At 35.9% G+C, this 19,364-nt stretch overlaps 1 pseudogene; it reads right to left on the reverse strand.

The window, feature by feature from the left end:
• Positions 1 to 3,381: 3,381 nt before the first annotated feature.
• LOC149152631 (aconitate hydratase, cytoplasmic pseudogene) lies at positions 3,382 to 4,097 on the reverse strand (annotated as a pseudogene).
• Positions 4,098 to 19,364: the final 15,267 nt, after the last annotated feature.

Here is a 19,364-nt window from a genome sequence, read left to right on the forward strand (position 1 = left end):
AGAATTGGTTTGGAGGACTTATGATATAAATTGTTTCTGATGTCTGATACTCCTATGTGTTGATGGTTTAACTCACATATTAATATATTACTCCTTCGCTCTTCTAGCACGACTATTCAATGGTAATTCATTCGACAAACTGTAAAGCGACTAAAATGACTTGTAATATAGATACATGTATTGTAATTTTAATAAGTTTTAATAATCTTAAAATATATTTGAATTTATTATTTAGTACTTTATAAATAGATCAAATTTTTAATTAGTTTTTGTGAAAAATAATTCAATATTAATTTTTTTATTAATTCAAATATAATTAATTTTTGTATATAATCTAATCAATTATAAATTAACTTGTAATTATTTTAATTAAATAATTTAATTAATTGTGATTATAATGATTTTAAATATGTTTGTAAATATTCAATAAAAATTTTAATTAATTAACTCTTAATTAGGATCAGTTGATTTAGTCTAGGATTATAATTTTTAATTAAATTTTCATAATTTTAGCCTATGCAACAATTTTTCCAGAATTTTGGCGGTTTTGACTCCTTAAATTGGGAAGCTCCTAAGTTGAGTTTTACTTGGCCAAATGAGGCCTAGGATAGCTCGTTAGATAGATAAAATCATGGAGGATATTTTGGAAGTGGTTGCATGATCATATTCAGTTATTAAATGAGTCTATATTTTAACATAACATTAATGTTAAGTTATGGTATGTTCTATGCTTATAACAGTTTACTTATTTTCCTTATTATATTCCAAAGATTAGCAATCACACATACATAAAGTAAAGTGCAGATAGAACATTAAACGATCGACAGAAAACAAACCAAGACAAGAGACACAAGATGTGGCGGCTAGCCAAGGACAAACCCCACAATGTGTGGGGAAACCCTTTGATCAAATCTTCTTTTATCTTCAATAATTCAGCAGAGAGAAATAGTACAATAAATCTGATTCATATCAGCAGTAGCAAACCCTAGATCAGCAGCATCAGCATTAGCGGCTTCATTATCAAACTAGGGCAGACAATATCTTGCAAACCGTTCGTCAGATTGACTTCATTCCACCACCAAAAGTTGTGGCTTTTAGAGGAGGTTCATATGAACCTACAACGTAGTTCCAAAGAGGAGATCTTCTAGGCCACGCAGGTCAATCTTTACTTCTGCAGTTGCAGCTTCAATGTCAGTAGTTTCCGACTTCAAACTAGGGTAGTCGATATCTTGCAAACCGTTCATCGGATTGACTTCATTCCACCACCAAAAGTTGTGGCTTTCAGAGGAGGTTCAGATGAACCTACAACGCAGTTCCAAAGAGGAGATCTTCTAGGCCACACAAGTCAATCTTTACTTCTACAGTTGCAGCTTCAAATTCAACAGCTTCTGGCTTCACATGTGAGAGAGAGACCCATTTCAGCGCAGTAGAGAAGAGACTCATTTCTGCGTAGTAGAGAGAGAGAGATGTGATGAGATGAGTGAGTCCAAATGAGGAAAAGTCCTCTTATATTTATACACAACGTTGGTGGGTGAATAGATGCAACTGTTGGGCTTTTGAGCCTACATGAGTTGCAGGTCGGCTTGATAATAATTCCATAATCAAAATAAATTCATATCTCCATGAATACTTGTCGGAATCGGATGATCGTTATATGAATCCTACACCTCTCGACAAGAGGAATCTAATAAAAATATTATCAGCCATGAATAATGTTATCACAAAATTAGGTAATAAGGGCTGCCACTTAGCAAGATCTTATGTAACTATTTCAAACCAGGCTTTAGACTAAGGCTTAGCCTCCTTAGTCAAAGAGGGCTCTCTCACAGATTATGAATATGGATTAATGACAAGGAAAGATGGCTAACTCTTTAAGCAACACATGAAAAATAAGCTGGTTGGACAAATATCAAATTAATCTCCATTGGGCTTATGGAGTCTCACACATCTCAGCAAACAAAAACACTATCTTTTCATGGAAATCAAGGCTCTTTACATCAGATGTTCAAACATACTTTACATAAAACACAGCTTGCAAAGCATACAGGAAGTCAGAGCATGAAACATGAATTCTGAGTGATTATGCTGTAACAAGACTGTAAAAGAACACTAAGAGAATAAACCACCATACATTTGAACAATAAGATCTATTGAGAATCTTGAGAAGAAACAACAGATGTTTGTATTACTGAAATCTGCTTTTTTACATAAACCAAAATAGACTTGTTCTTTATCAAAATCTCCAACCACCTTTTACATTCATCCTTCAGCTCTATATAGAAAGCTTACTCTACCTGATTCGAGCTCCCTCCTCCAGCGTGAGGGGAGCTCAATAATTACCTATGATGACACACCCACTAACTTTTAACTAACTAATAATTATAGCTGACCACTAATTGACAGTGCTGGAATCCTAAAGCAAATAAGATCCTAATTCTACATTATGCTGGTCATAACATTTATTACAATTAAGATGCATCCTTTGCCAAGTGGATTACTACAGCGGTAGCTTGGATGGATTTAATTACAATGAACTTCATTCTTTGACATCTACTCTCTTTCTGGCGGTGGCTGTGATGGATGTTTATAGCTCCATGTTTGTCTTTAATGACATATCTTTCTGTTACCCTAAAACATAGGCCCCTGTTTGTCGGTCTTTGATGTGCTGCTCCATATTCGAATCCAACGAAGCATGCCTTTTATCTTTGATTACACGAAACAGAACAGGCTGCCATGTCTTCGATGTGCTGGCCATTTTTCCATGTGTGAAGACAACACCTTTCAGAAAGATTCGCTGATTTGTCAATCATAATTGATTGGCTCAACTGAAACATGCAGCTACAGCAGTTTCGTAGCGCGCTACGAAACTGCTGTGTAACTTCAAAAGCACAGTCTTCCAGCATCAGTTATACAGCATGACTTTATTTTGAGATATGTTAAAACAATAAGACCTGTAATTGTATTCATTTATACCACAGTCACCGGACAGCCTACATAAACAATGCTTGAATCTGCAATTTTAATGAGTCTATAGCTCCTTCAAATTTGTAGGCTCAGCCATAGGTTTGATATCTGAGTTCTTTATACAATTGCTCTAAACCTGGTTGAATTAGGTTGCCACCACCAACAGTAACTTCTTTCTCTAACTTCAAGCAATAGCTTTCCAATGTACTGACTGTTACTTGCAATTTAAAGTCCAGATTAAATACAAATCCAAGTTCCAAGCTATTCATCTCCAACGTGCCGACACCCCCAGCTTTTACATAATAAGCATTGTTAAAGAATGCATCATCAACAAATTTTGCTGCAACCATTACACTTGTGAAAAGTGTGTAATATTCATTCTATCCTACAGGATTCCTGCATAATTCAATGACACAGCTACTCTACTTTTTGATTGCCAACCAGCTGCCTCATAACGTAAGTAAAAACGCCTGCATGATTGAAGTATTCCAATTCAACCTGTGTATTAAGCCTTGCACACAAGTAAATGATTTTCCAGTGTCTGTTGCAACAGTAATATCTTGACCCGGCTTCAGTTGAGTGATATCATTAGGAAGATCTATTGTGTATCTCTCATGCCCTGTCAGGCCAAGCGATTCATCATCCTCACCAGATTTGAAACACAATGGAATAATATCCATGCCAGCTAAATTACTGCGATGAATACGCTCAAAACTTTTTTTTGAAATAACATTTTTCACACCCTGCAACATTGGACCCTTTGCAGCCCGATCCCGAGGACTTCCACTACCATATTCATATCCAGCAAGAACAATTTTATCATGCTCTGTATTTCTGTATCTCATAGCTACATCATACACAGATAACTTCTCTCCAGTGGGGATATGTATGGTTTCCGGCCCAACTTCATCATTCAAGAGCTTATTCACCAAGCGGATATTTTCAAATGATCCTCTAACCACGATTTCATCATTTCCTCGACGACTTCCATAGGAATTGAAGTCTCTTCTATCAATAGCGGTCCTAGACAGAGATGTTTCAAGTGGGTAGTCATGCATATAATGAGATTCACCATATGTTTGTGATCTCGAGGGAGCATCGCTATGTGACTCATCATCAGTAAAAGTTCTCATTCTCGAATGTATCAGGTTTCAGATCACGTTTCTGCTGTAATCTACCCTCCTTGACAGAACCCTTGCCTCTTATAACAATCTTTGCACCAGTCTCCTTCTCCATTCTCTCCTGTGTGTTGCCTCTGGGGGCCAATAAAATTATACCCCGGAAAAATCCTTCACAGGAATGAACAGTTTCTTATAAAGCTTCGGTGGACGGTAATCTGCTGAAGGCTTAAATGCTGGGTTTCGCCTGATACGCGGGCTCTGAATTCCTTTGTATTGATTCTAATTCCATCGTTATCATAGATGTGCTCCGGAGATGGCGACCGAGCACTCTCTGGCCGGTCGTCTAAAGGCATCCCCGGCTGTAATAACCTGTGGATATCCATTAACCGCGCCTTCAAAGCCTGTATCTCAGGATCGAATGCAACACTGCCTGTGCAGCTGAGGCAGTATCAGAGAACTTAACAAAGCCATATCCTTTGCTTGCCCCCGTTAAGCGATCCTTTATGACCTCCACCGCAACAATGTCGCCAAAAGGTGCAAACAACTGAATTAGTCCGTCATCATCAATCTGAGGTAGCAAGTATCCTATATATAGATTAGAATCATCATGATCCTTTGAAAATTTCGATCCAATTCCAGACTGAAAGTTATTTGGTTGCTGACCTTGCTGCGTTCCATTATAATCCCAAGCCCGTTCCACTGCTTTCTTTCCATGGAGGGTTCCCATTTTACATAAAATCATCACTCCAGCACTTTTTAGCTCTTTCATTTGCATCTAACATGTTTTTACCGACATAGCCTGCCGTGTCAAGATGCTTTTTTTTTTTTAACTCAATGCATGCATGCGCAATTTGGCGTGTGGCAACTGGCAGGTAATAAGCTTGTCACAACATCTACCTCAGATACACATTGTAGAAGATGATCTTTATCAACTATATCAAGCTCGACTGCTGTTGTATTAAAAATCCCTTCAATCACCTTTTGAGCATCTGGCAGCTATAAAGGTGCCACAATAACTTGAACATCATTAACTGCTTCTCTGCTCTAGCGTTCATCTGGCCAAAACAGCCATGCTACAATACAAATATCTATAGCTTCTTCAATATCAATTGAAGGCAGCAACATCAAAGACATTCCAGTCAATGTTGCCTCACTCTTAGGAAAAGTGGCACATCCATCTTCCTCTTTAAAAAAAACTTCTAGAGAAATTAAGATAGTATACCGGAGAATTTTCCCAGCAAACAGCCAAACCTTGGACTTCAAACATTGCTGATGAATCTCCCTCACTTGCATTACTGAAATGCAGATCAAAACAAAATTCATTAACCTGCTCCCACTTATTCAAGAAAGAAACAAATCCACCATTCATACTAATGACATCAACAGGTCCATTATTTGAAATACAAGCAGTCTCTGTTTCACACAGATTTTGCATGTCATAGTTAGTTTCCGGAACAATCTTAAAGCTAGCAAACATTGAAACGGCTTCAACTGCATTCCTTGAAATCACTGTCGCTGCTCTCATCTGTAGAACTCTGTACAATAGGCATGCTAGGATTTTGGACCTTCACTGAAAACTCGAACAAATCCCCAATTTCGTAGCACGCTACGAAATCACCCAAACAGGTAGCGCTGCGAAACTGCTAAAAGGATTCATGCGCTGCGAAAACACTTTGTCCTTAAGCTAATCTGAGCAATTTTTGGAAACAGAATTTTTAGTGATAACAAATAAGATGACCCACATGAAGTTTTGCCCTGGTTTCCAATTTTAACACTCCCTCTCAACCATGGAGAACTTCATCTGCAATCTGTCTATCGGTTGTTACTATTCATCCATCAAATGCACTGCCCTGTACAGCCTGACCCTTGCCCTGCTCTGCTCTATTATGCCTGTTCTGCTTTGTCTTGTTCTGCCCTGCACTGATCTGTACTGTTTTGCTCTGTTCTGCTCTACTCTTGCATTGTTCTGTTCTGCTCTACTTTTGTCCGAATTATGAAGAAGAAGAAATGATCGAGGATGTATCATACTGACTCAAAGTCAGTCTCAGAGTATGTACCACTGGTCCCAGACCAGTCTCAACCAACCCGAAGTCAGCGTCATAGTGAGTACAACTCCACTGGTCCTAGACCAGTATTATCCTCCACTGACTCAAAGTCAGTCTCAGAGTGTGTACCACTGGTCCCAGACCAGTCTCAGTCGACTCGAAGTCAGCTTCATAGTAAGTACCACTCCTACCACTGGTCCCAGACCAGTATCGCAGTCTCATAGAGTGTACCACTGGTCCCAAACTAGTATCGCAGTCTCAGAGAGTGTACCACTGGTCCCAGACCAGTCTCAACCAACCCGAAGTCAGCGTCATAGTATGTACCACTCTCACTGGTCCCAGACCAGTACTGCACTGACACGAAGTCAGTCTCGGAGTATGTACCACTGGTCCCAGACCAGTCTCAACTGACCTAAAGTCAGCGTCATAGTATGGTACAACTCCTACCACTAGTCCCAGACTAGTATCACAGTCTCAGAGAGTGTACCACTAGTCCTAGACCAGTCTCAACCGACCCGAAGTCAGTGTCATAGTATGTACCACTCTCATTGGTCCCAAACCAGTACTGCACTGACACGAAGTCAGTCTCGGAGTATGTACCATTGGTCCCAGACCAGTCTCAACCGACCCGAAGTCAGCATCATAGTATGGTACAACTCCTACCACTGGTCCCAGACCAGTATCATTGATCCCAGATCAATGGAGGTCATCCTAGCATAGGGAGTATGATAGATACAACGATGCGTCCATCGGTACTACTATCGTCCCTAACTTCATTTCCCTGCTCATTGATCAGATGAGAGGTACTTCCCATGAGTCCCAGACTACATGGGTAGGATTCCTCGACAGGAGAACTAATCAATCCTGTCCTCACAAGAGAACACATCAATCCTGCTACAATCGCCGTGGAGAACACATCAATCCAGGCTGCCATGGAGAACACATCAATCCAGGCCTCACAGGAGAACTAATCATCCTGCTACACAGGAGAGCGAATCATCCTGTTCCACAAGAGAGCGAATCATCTTGTCCCATAAGAGAGCGAATCATCTTGTTCCAGTGTGTACCACCAGGGGAGGGTGAGTCACCCTGTGGTCATATGTTGCTCCAGTAGGAACCGCAAGCCCTCAGAGCTCCTAGAGCTCAATGTATGCAACATGCAGGACCCTTGTACAAGGGTTTCTTGCCGACTCCAAGTCGTTTGGGAAAATCACAGATTAGATCTTTCCTTGGGGCTTTAACAAGGTGTATCAACCTGTACATCATCTTAATGTGATGGAGCTTCCTTGCTCATCGACTTACCATATCCCAGATGATCTCTATCTGCTGGAACAATTGACGAATATGGGATTCCTCAATAATCGAATCCGACCTCTGGTTGTTACAGAGAATCACAGTGGTATCCAATGTAAATCCAAACAGCTCACTGAAGAGCTTTCACAACCAGACTACCTCACACGAGGTTATGCTAGCAACAATATATCCTGCTTCGGTGGTGCTCAAAGCCACTGACTTCTGCTTCCTACTCATACAGGATATCGAAGCAGATCCCAAGGTGAAACAGTAACCGGAAGTGCTATTACGGTCCACCACACTGCCTACCCAATCAACATCAGTATATCCAAGTAGTCTCACATATCCGGCAGTGTATCTTAATCCATGAGAGATTGTGTCCTGAAGGCATGTCAGAAGATTCCTGGCATCAATCCAGTGAGGCTCAACCAAATATGAGCTCACAATGCTAACTGCAAAACATATGTTCGGACGGAGGTTCACCAAGAACATCAATGCGAATGAGTTTTTGAAACTCAAAGGCATTTCCCAAGTCTAGTCCGACATCACTACCATATAAATTCTAAAAGTTAAGATCCTCGAGGTAGTCACAGGCTTGCAGTCCATCATACCGAATCTTTCCAATATATTTACCACATATTTTCCTTGAGATAGGAAAATTTCCCTTGGCTTCTGCCACACTTCAAGTCCTTGTTCCTTCATTTCAAATTCAGAAGCCATCTCCCTCTTACATTTGTGAATGAGAGGGTTTGCACCTGTTAGAAAGAGGTCATCCACATACAACACCAGTATGAGAGGCTTTTCATCTTCAACCTTAAAGTAAAGGTTAGGATCAACTTCACTCCTAGTGAATCCCAACTTCATCAAGTAGCTATTGATCCTCTCATACCATGCTCGGGGTGCTTGCTTCAGCCCATAGAGAGCCTTCTTCAACCTGCATACATGAGATTTTCAATCATAAATCTCAAATCCTTCAGGTTGCTCCACATAGACCTCTTCTTTGATAGAAACATGCAAGAACGTGGTCTTAACATCCATCTGATGTAGGTTCCATCCTTGTGAAGCCATAAGGGCTATGATTAAGCGGATGGTCGTATATCTGGCAACAGGTGCAATATCATAGTCTATACCTCCCTTCTGGGATAAACCACGAGCAACAAAATGAACCTTATACTTTTCCATACTTCCATTTGCTGCATGCTTTATCTTGTAAAGCCATTTTGAAGTAACAATTGTCTTGTCCAGGGTCTGGGAACTACTTCCCAAACATCATTCTCCATAATAGACTCATATTCTATGGTCATAGCATCCTTCCATAGTTAATGCTTGATGACATCTGAGAATGATGAAGGTTCATTTTGTTGATCGTGCTCATGATGGTCAGGTATCCCTGATACCTGTTAAGTTTCTTACTTTGATGGAAGGTTCCTCAGGGTGCAGCATGTCCTTCAGCATCATCAAGTATCCCCTAAGCCATGAAGGCCTCTTCCTAGAAGAGGAAGGCTCATGTGGATGAGGATCAATCGAATCCATGGGTTCTTCTACATCAGGCATTGATTCATCATCCTTTTCTTTCGGTTCCCTGGTGTCGACTTCTTGAGAGCTACTCAAAGTCAGCAGATTGTCCACCTTGCTAAGAGCCATATCTTTGTCAAAGGTGACATCATGACTAATCATGACTTCCATTTGACCGGTGGTGAACATTTCTTCAGGAGTTTAGGAACCCAATGCTTGATGAGGGCATCGATTTTGTACATATACGGCGGTGATTGTAGTTTCAGCCCATAGAAACTTTGGAAGTCTTTGATCATGTAGCATGGCCCGGACAACTTCCATCATCTTGTGGTTCTTCCTTCCCACCACACTATTCTGCTCAGGAGTATGTGGTGTAGTAGTCTCCCTCTTAATGCCAACCTCAAGTATGCCTGAGTAAACCAATTGTAATATATCGGAGGTCTTGCTTTGGCTTGAGGGGAATGGTCCCCTTTTGAGCTTTCCTTTGGCACATCTTGGACATACACCTTCTTTCTCTACTTGGAATTCGGGCATCCCTGTTACCATCTGTCTTACATCGGGTAGAGCTTTGTAATGAAGGTGGGCAAACCTCCGATGCCAAAGTTCGGACTAAAGAGTTGTGTCACAAGACATGACACCTAGCGGACTTCCATCGACCTGATATAATGAATCAACACTAAACCCAAGAGTAAAGGCATCTTTAACATTATTTTTCCATATACATACCTTGCCATTGCTGAAGGTTACCTTGTAGCCTCTGTCTTCCATTGCCAAGATGGACACTAGGTTCCTTTTGAGGTCAGGTGCATTTAATACATCCTAGAATTTCTAGCCTTCTTGAATGCTTGTCCTCTTCCTTGATTCCCAGCGCTCCTCTTACCTTTGCTGTTGAATTTGTCATTCCTTTGATTGCCATCAGAGGGATTTCAAGTTGCACCACTGCATACTGTACCATGCTTCTCTAATCATGATTATCATCATGTTGCCCATGTCCATGATTTTATCCATCATAACGCTGCTCAAACTAGTGTGCATCATCATCATGCTATCCTATATGTCCATGATCTCATGTTGCCCTTTATGTCCATGATCTCATTCATCATGATGCTCATGATCTCATACATAGTGACTTGCTTTATCGCAAATGTAACATCGTCATTTTCTTCTAGCCTTAGGTCCAGCCTTTCCTTTTGATTTAGTCCCGGAATTATTTCTTTTCTTTGCATGAGAAGAAAAAGGCAGCAGGAGGACCTTTAGGCATGGGCATTTCTTGCACTTCTTCCCTTGTTTCTTCTTGAATGCATCTAGCCATTAATTCCTCGAAACCAGGAATTACATTATAGTTCAAAAGAGTAGTCCTGAACACATACCATTCAAATGGAAATCCTCCAAGAGTTGTGAGTGCCATTTCTCTGTCAGTAATAGTTCCCCCAATAGATAGGAGATCGTTCTTGAGCTCGGTGATTCTTAAGCAGTAAGCTTGCATACTTTCATCTTTACCCTTCTTGATTTCCCTCAGCTTATTTCTAAGAAACAAAACTTGATTTGCATCATTAACTTTAAATAAACTCACCAGTCTATCGTAGATTTCCTTGGAGGTGTCCAGTTCAGAGATGTAGGCCACCAAGTGCTTGTCGATAGAGTCCTGGATGATCTTCTATTGTTTTGACTTCTCCATTTTTTCATTTGTTCCAGGCAGCAGCGGATGCATTTGATGGAGGCTCAACAATACTGCCTCTCACATAATCCAAAACTCCTTGATTCTCAAGGGTTAGATCGATAGACATCTTCCATCCGTGATAGTCAACTTTCTCACGGAGCTTGTCTTCAGCAGGAAAGAGTGTTGAGGACCCCATAGTTCTTTTAGGATAGCCTTGCCAATATTCTCTTCGATGATTGCTCTTGCTCTTGCTCGGGCTTTGTCTTCACCTCAGCTCCGATACCATGTTAAGTTATGGTATGTTCTATGCTTATAACAGTTTACTTCTTTTCCTTATTATATTCCAAAGATTAGCAATCACACGTACATAAATTAAAGTGCAGATAGAACATTAAACGATCGACAGAAAACAAGCCAAGACAAGAGACACAAGATGTGGCAGCTAGCCAGGGACAAACCCCACATTGTGTGGGGAAACCCTTTGATCAAATCTTCTTTTATCTTCAATAATTCAGCAAAGAGAAATAGTACAATAAATCTGATTCATATCAGCAGTAGCAAACCCTAGATTAGCAGCATCAACATTAGCGGCTTCATTATCAAACTAGGGCAGACGATATCTTGCAAACCGTTCGTCGGATTGACTTCATTCCACCACCAAAATTTGCGGCTTTCAGGGGAGTTTCAGATGAACCTACAATGTAGTTCCAAAGAGTAGATCATCTAGGCCATGCAGGTCAATCTTTACTTTTGTAGCTGCAGCTTCAGTTTCAGTAGTTTCCGACTTCGAACTAGGGCAGTCGATATCTTGCAAACCGTTCATCGGATTGACTTCATTCCACCACCAAAAGTTGTTGCTTTCAGAGGAGGTTCAGATGAACCTACAGCATAGTTCCAAAGAGGAGATATTCTAGGCCACGCAAGTCAATATTTACTTCTGCAGTTGCAGCTTCAAATTCAACAGCTTTCGGCTTCACATGTGAGAGAGAGACCCATTTCAGCGCAGTAGAGAAGAGACTCATTTCTGTGTAGTAGAGAGAGAGAGAGAGAGAGAGATGTGATGAGATGAGTGAGTCCAAATGAGGAAAATTCCTCTTATATTTATACACAACGTTGGTGGGTGAATAGATGCGACTGTTGGGCTTCTGAGCCTACATGAGTTGTAGGTCGGCTTGATAATAATTCCATAATCAAAATAAATTCATATCTCCATGAATACTTATCGGAATCGGATGATCTTTATATCAATCCTACACCTCTCGACGAGAGGAATCTAATAAAAATATTATCAGCCATGAATAAGATGACCCACATGAAGTTTTTCCCTGGTTGCCAATTTTAACAATTAAGCTCTGAATTTGTAACAGAAACTAATTTTCTGAGTTTAATTTTTTTGTTTTTCATTGGCTCAAGCCCTTTGTTAATTGCAGATCCATTCATTTATGTTCTCTTTTACCAATAATATCTTTACAAGGATCAATGGAAAGTTCATATTTCCTTTTATTTATTTATTTATTTAATTAAATTTTAATTGGAGATTTTTGTTTTCCATATTTGTTATTTTTTATTTTGATTTGCATTTTAATTTAATTTTGGTTGGGTTTTGGCAGGATAACAATTGAAGAGATGAGGAAGATGAGATTTGAATAAATTTCTCCAAAAAAAAGAAAAATAATTTTGACCAATGAAAATTGCTGGAGCATATTTGTTCTTCAACAAATCTCATATTTGGATTTCATTTTTGTAATTATAAATAGTGGTTTGTAGAATGAAATAAGGGGGAGGGGGAGAGAGTCCTCTCTTCTACAATTTTGTAATTATTAAAAGACTATTGTAATAGGAGTTTCATATTATATGTAGGGAGGATCAATCTCAGATCCGGAAATCATTGGGATTTGTTTTTTTTCAAATATGGACTTTGTATTATAGGGAAAGCTTGCATTATTGAAGTTTTTACTTTTGATAGCAAAATGTTTAATTTGAAAGAGATTGTTGAGGTCAGTTCAAGGAATAGAGTAAGAGACCAGGTTTCATTAGTTTGTAATTTGAATACTTTTATTTAATTGAAAAATTCATTTATGTAATCGTGGATCTGTGTAAAATTTTCTCCTGTTGTGCATTCATGTTTGATATGAGGAAAAATGTATTTTTGATTAGCTATCTAATTCATAGTCACAGATATTTTATTAATTTATATTTTCTCAAATATTTAAATCAGACTTCTAAGTAATTATTTACATAGAAATCTGTCATCAAAAGTCGATTTAATTTTTATTGAAATTATGAGAACTTTTTATTGGTTTTGATAGTCAATTATTCATCATTAAATGATCTACAAACAAAACGTGCTTTTGGAATTATAAGACTAGCTAGTAGAAGTATTTCATTAGCTAGGTATTCATCATAAACTAGGTATGTTAAAATCCTAATCATTTAATCACTTTGTTCTTGGTTGGGTTAGATATACATCTTCATAATCGAGATAGGCTTATGATTTCTTTCATTTTGCTTTCATTCTAGTATTAATTTGCATTTAGATTTAATTATGCATTTCTAGAAGTCCTCTTATTAAAGAGACAAACTTTAGTTGTGGCTTGGTTGAGCCCTAGATCAACTTAAGGATCACTTTCTTACCTAAGCTTAGCAAGAGGGTTTATCTGATGTCTCTTCTCTATTGGTGAGTAAAATAGATACTTTAAGCCAACAGAGATAGATAAAAGGTAACTAGACCTAGTTTAACCACTTGGAACCACGATTTGAAATGGAAAAGGAGTTGCTTTAAGTTCTATCAACAGTTCTTTTAAATACAAAAATAATTTTAGAAAACAAAAGAACTGTTATTAATAATAATTTTTTACTTTATGATATTGGTAGAGAAAATTTAATTAATAGTTCAATCAACAATCCTAAAGATTCTCCTAATTTGGTATTCAATCCTTGCCTGGTTTTGATTTATTTAATTCAGAGAAAAAGAACACTTATGAAGTTACTTATGATGATGACTTGGAAAATGAAAATGCTCAACCTCTTTCTTCTTCAGAGATGGTTTTGTCTCATTCCTTAGGTGAATCTATTTTGGAAGATACAAAGAATTTTAATCAAGGATTTATTCAAGTCCATTCTAATTTTCAAACATTCAATCATCATATTAATTTTCGTAATCAAGGACCTATCCCAAATTTTGATTCCTACGATGATGAAGTACCTTTTTTGGATCATTAGCTACTTTTTACAAGGATCAATGGAAAGCTCATATTTCCTTTTATTTATTTATTTATTTAATTAAATTTTAATTGGAGATTTTTGTTTTCCAGATTTGTTATTTTTTATTTTGATTTGCATTTCAATTTAATTTTGGTTGGGTTTTTGCAAGAGAACAATTGAAGAGTTGAGGAAGAGGAGATTTGAATAAATGAAAATTTCTCCAGAAAAAAAAAAAGAAGAAAAAGAATTTTGACCAATGAAAATTGTTGAAGTAGTTTTGTTGTTCAACAACTCTCATATTTGGAATTCATTTTTGTAATTATAAGTAGTGGTTTGTAGAATGAAATAAGGGGGAGGGGAGGAGAGACCTCTCTTCTACAATTTTGTAATTATTAAAGCACCATTGTAATAGTAGTTTCATGTTATATGTAGGGAGGATCAATCTCAGATCTGGTAATCATTGGGATTTGTTTTTTTTCAAATATGGACTTTGTATTATAGGGAAAGCTTGCATTATTGAAGTTTTTACTTTTGATGGCAAAGTGTTTAATTTGAAAGAGATTATTGAGGTCAGTTCAAGTAATAGAGTAAGAGACCAGGTTTCATTAGTTTGTAATTTGAATACTTTTATTTAATTGAAAATTCATTTAGGTAATCATGGATTTGTGTAAAATTTTCTCATGTTGTGCATTCATGTTTGATATGAGGAAAAATGTATTTTTGATTAGCTATCTAATTCATAGTCACATAGATGTTTTATTAATTTATCTTTGCTCAAATATTTAAATTAGACTTCTGAGTAACTATTTACATAGAAATTTGTCATAAAAAGTCGATTTAATTGTTATTGAAATTATGAGAACTTTTTCTTGGTTTTGATAGTCAATTATTCATCGTTAAATGATCTGCAAACAAAACATGCTTTGGTAATTATAATACTATCTAGTAGAACTATTTTATTAGCCATGTATTCATCATAAACCAAGTATGTTAAAATCTTAATCATTTAATTACTTTTTTCTTGGTTGGGTTAGATATACATCTTCCTAATCGAGATAGACTTATGATTTCTTTCCTTTTGCTTTCATTATAGTATTAATTTGCATTTAGATTTAATTCTGCATTTCTAGAAGTCCTCTTATTAAAGAGACAAACTTTAGTTGTGTTTTGGTTGAGCCCTAGATTAGCTTAAGGATCACTTTCTTGCCTAAGCTTAGCAAGAGGGTTGATCTGATGTCTCTTCTCTATTGGTGAGTAAAATAGATACTTTATGCCAACAAAGATAGATAAAAGGTAACTAGACCTAGTTTAACCAGTTGGAACCACAATTTCAAGCAGAAAAGGAGTTGCTTTAAGTTCTCTTATGGGTGGTCTCCATTACTTTGAATATTTTTAAGGTTTTATGTTATTTACTATGGCTCTGGGTGAAAGACCCCCTTTGGAGTTTCTTTATTAAACCTCACCCAACAGCTACTCCAATAAAGGTAGTCCAGACCCTGTATCGGATAAAATACAATGGTAAGACATCTACTTTTATTCATCTCCTTCAATTTATTTTAAGTTCCAATTATTTCAGTATTGATGAAGATGTTATTTGTAGGATCTTCACTCTTACTTTAACACGAAAAACCAAAGATTCGTGCCTATCACTTCTAGTTGCCTGCATACGTAATTGGGACAAGTTTTCAAAGATTTTCCTCCATGCATTTGAGGAATTTGAGTATGAAAAGGTGTGTGATCAGTTAGAAGAATTGTGTAGGATGGAAAGTGATACTTTGGATATGTTTTATATTAGATTTAAATTAATTTTAAGGCAATTTCGGTCCAAAGGTTTTCCTCCTCAATTCCAATTAATTGGATGGTTTAAACATTTAGTGTCTCTGTCATGTGATAACCATGAAGAACCAAAAAGGATATCATTTATTGACAAGGATTCAATTGTTCAAAATAACAACTCTGATTATTCACAAAATAAAATTGCAAATGCTAATCATTATGCCAGAAATGTTCCAAATTTACATAATGTTGATCAAGTAGAAATTCAACAAGATGTGCAATCTATTAGTAGCAATAAACAACAATTAAACCGGCAGGAATTTAATCAACCACAGAATGACAACAATGCATAGTTTACTTTTGAAATTAATTCACAATCTACTGATAATAAATTGAAAATTATGGAGCAACTCAACAACAATTTATAGATCAATCAAATGCATGAAGAATTTGAATTGTCTATTTTGGAAAATCAAAAATCATCTATGCATAAAGAAACCTTCAGGTATATATCTTCAACTTCCTATTTTTCTCTCTACCCTGATATCTTTAACAATAATAATTTAATTCATAATCAATCAACAGTTCTTTTAAATACAAATTTAATTTTAGAAAACAAAAGAATTGATATTAATAATAAATTATTAATTTATGATATTGGTAGAGAAAATTTAATTAATAATTCAATCAATAATCTTGAAGATTCTCTTAATTTGGTATTCAATCACTTGCCTGGTTTTGATTTATTTAATTCAGAGGAAAAGAACACTTATGAAGTTACTTATGATGATGACTTGGAAAATGAAAATGCTCAACCTCTTTTCTCTTCAGAGATGGTTTTGTCTGATTCCTTAGGTGAATCTATTTTTGAAGATAAAGAGAATTTTAATCAAGGATTTATTCCAGTCCATTCTAATTTTCAAACATTCAATCATCATATTAATTTTCTTAATCAAGGATCTATCCCAAGTTTTGATTCCTATGATGATGAAGTACTCTTTTTGGATCATAAGCTTGAAATATTTCCATTCCCACAAAATAATGAAAACAATGAGTTTAGTCTTATAATTTCTATTGATAATTGTGGAAAAGGAATCTTTACAAATGAGTCTCAACCATGTTGTGCCATTATTTGTAACATTAATGTAAATTGTAATTTGCTTCATTTTCAGTTCCTTCAGTTTGAATTCATTTTTCTTTCGGATTTCATTTTTTAAATTTTGAGCACATTGTACTAGCAATTCGAGCATTCAAACTCTAGACACTTATCAAGTACATTAATAAAAATATATGAAAATCAATTTTAGAATTTCAAGCATGAACATCAGCTACTTTTTATTTTGAAATTTTATTTGATGATCATGTTTGCCCAATTTATTTTTTATTTTCAAATAAGTGTTTCACAAACCCAAGTTCTTGAGAGTGTACCATTTCATTTTGGTCAGCAATGGAATACTTCTAGAAACCTTTTAAATGTTCATCCATACTTTATAGATCCATTTGAAAAATATCAGAAAGTTTCACTACTCTGGAATATTTCTAATTTTTTCGTGTGCAACAGATTTCAATTTTTTAAAATGTATCATTCAACCCAGGCATGATGTTTTCTTTCACAGAAATACAAGCTGACTTTTATGATCCTACAGGGAAAATTTTGGAAAATTTTCAAGGAATTTTTTTTTGTAAGTTTATTTCGCTAAACTTGTTAGATGTACATAGTAGGTTGAATTTTTCTTTTAATAATCTAGTTATAGTTTTACTATTGTTGATTGACCTATACATACATGCAGGAGTTAAAATGAGAGAATGGTTACATTGGAAGTATAACTATACTTAGTCACTTTTCTTTTCACTCGATTAGGATTAGGGATATATTAATTTAGATTTAGATTCCTTTCTTGTTTTTATTTATTTCATTATTGCATATTTTTAATAAGCATGTAATGAGCCTATGATGCAAAGAGTGTTCTTGAAAATTTAATTTTCAATTCATAAGCATTGTTATATGATCACTTTCATCACTCTTATTCCTCAATATGAAGCAGACGCAAATTAATAGCTCATTACTTAGCATTTTAGATTGAATAAATAGATGATGTTTGAACATATGCAAATTTTGAGAAATGGATGGGAGAACTTGAAGATTCATGAGGTAAAATTGCAATCAAAATTCTTCCAGGTATGCGTCCATATGTTCATCTTCATCTGTTGTTAGTTTTCTCTTTTCATAGTTTACTTCTTATTTATGTTTTGACTTATTTTGCAGGCCTTCGTTGATTTGATTTGGAGATTGGATTAGCTTTAGATAAAGCGAGTGATTAATTTACAATATGTACAGGGAAGTATTTGTTGTTTCATCTGAATCAAGGTATTTTATCATTTTGCTTATATTCATAATTCTTTTTTTTGCAAATTTAGTAATATGAGTCAATGATCATATTCAGCCTCTCCTTGATGTAGCTGAAATGAAATGCTTAAACTCTTTCTTGCTCATATTTGCTACAAGCAAAGAAAATTGTAAAATCTTGTAGCAAATGATTTTATCCATGATTTTATCCCTACCTGTTCCAAATCTTACATTTGTCAATTGATTTAAAACCTTTCCATTCTGCACATTCATTTTACATCCACCTTCGTCGCATTTATTCTTCCGAATTGATTTAGGGCCTCTATCTGGTAATTATTGGAATCTCAATTTTCTGTTTTTCATTTTCTGATACCATCCCTCAAGATTTCAAAACTTCTGGCTTATCGAACTCTTGAGTTTATGTATATCGGAACCATTTGAAAACACATTCGGATTTGTTTCTGAGATCCACAAGGCCTATTTTATTTTATCTAGTCAAATACCTTGAGCTCAAAATCTCGTAAATCACATTGAACTATTACCATATCCAAGTTCCAATATTATGTTTTTATCCAATATTGATTTTAGGCTTCCTTTTATTGGAACTCTTATTTAAAAGCTTTACAATAAATATTTATATTGGGACTTCTGATATTGGAAGTGAAAAACAATTAAACCTCTGAAAAAAATTATGCCAAAAAAATTTAATAATAAAGGTTGTATTTATCATAATTTAACTTATCGGAGAACTATTCCAATTTTGGAAGTCTTTTTATAGGAGTTCTTATCTTTCGCTTTGATTCCCTTGGAACCTTGGAACTTCAAAATATCAGGTTAAGGATCCTTGTAGATCTTTGATCAATTCATTTTGATATTTCATTATGCTCACATGAAGTCTCATTTGATTATCTTAGTATATATATATATATATATATATATATATATATATATATGCTTACTTTTATGTTATAATGGTGGTCAAGAGCTTGGATGTATTTTAATTATAATTTCATCAAATTTGTGTATTCATTCTTCGGGATGCCTTTGTGACTTTGGGGATATACATTCTTCATGGTGTGTGCACATGGGCCTCTTTTTACTCTTCTCGAAAATCTTCCTAGCTAATGAAAATTTCATCACTTGTGGTTCGTTTATGTTTTTCCTTTGTCTCACTATTGGATGCCCATTTCATTCTCTCAGTCATCTTTTAGTATGCATCCTAGTTTTCTTTTCAAAGCACTCTTCAACAACCACTATGATGATGCAACCAACTGCTAAAGAAATTTGGAACAGGTAATAGTATGGATCATGGTTAATTAATGTTTGAATTCTCTTTTGTTTAAATTTTTGTTATATCACTCCATATTTATCATGAAAAGATTCAAAAGTCCTCTCCATATACATATAAAGTACTATATAGGTTGGGACTTGATATTGAT

The sequence above is a fragment of the Pinus tabuliformis genome, chromosome 9, assembly GCF_031772625.1.
Source record: "Pinus tabuliformis cultivar Carrire ecotype Pingquan chromosome 9, CPIR1, whole genome shotgun sequence".
Taxonomy (NCBI): domain Eukaryota; kingdom Viridiplantae; phylum Streptophyta; class Pinopsida; order Pinales; family Pinaceae; genus Pinus; species Pinus tabuliformis.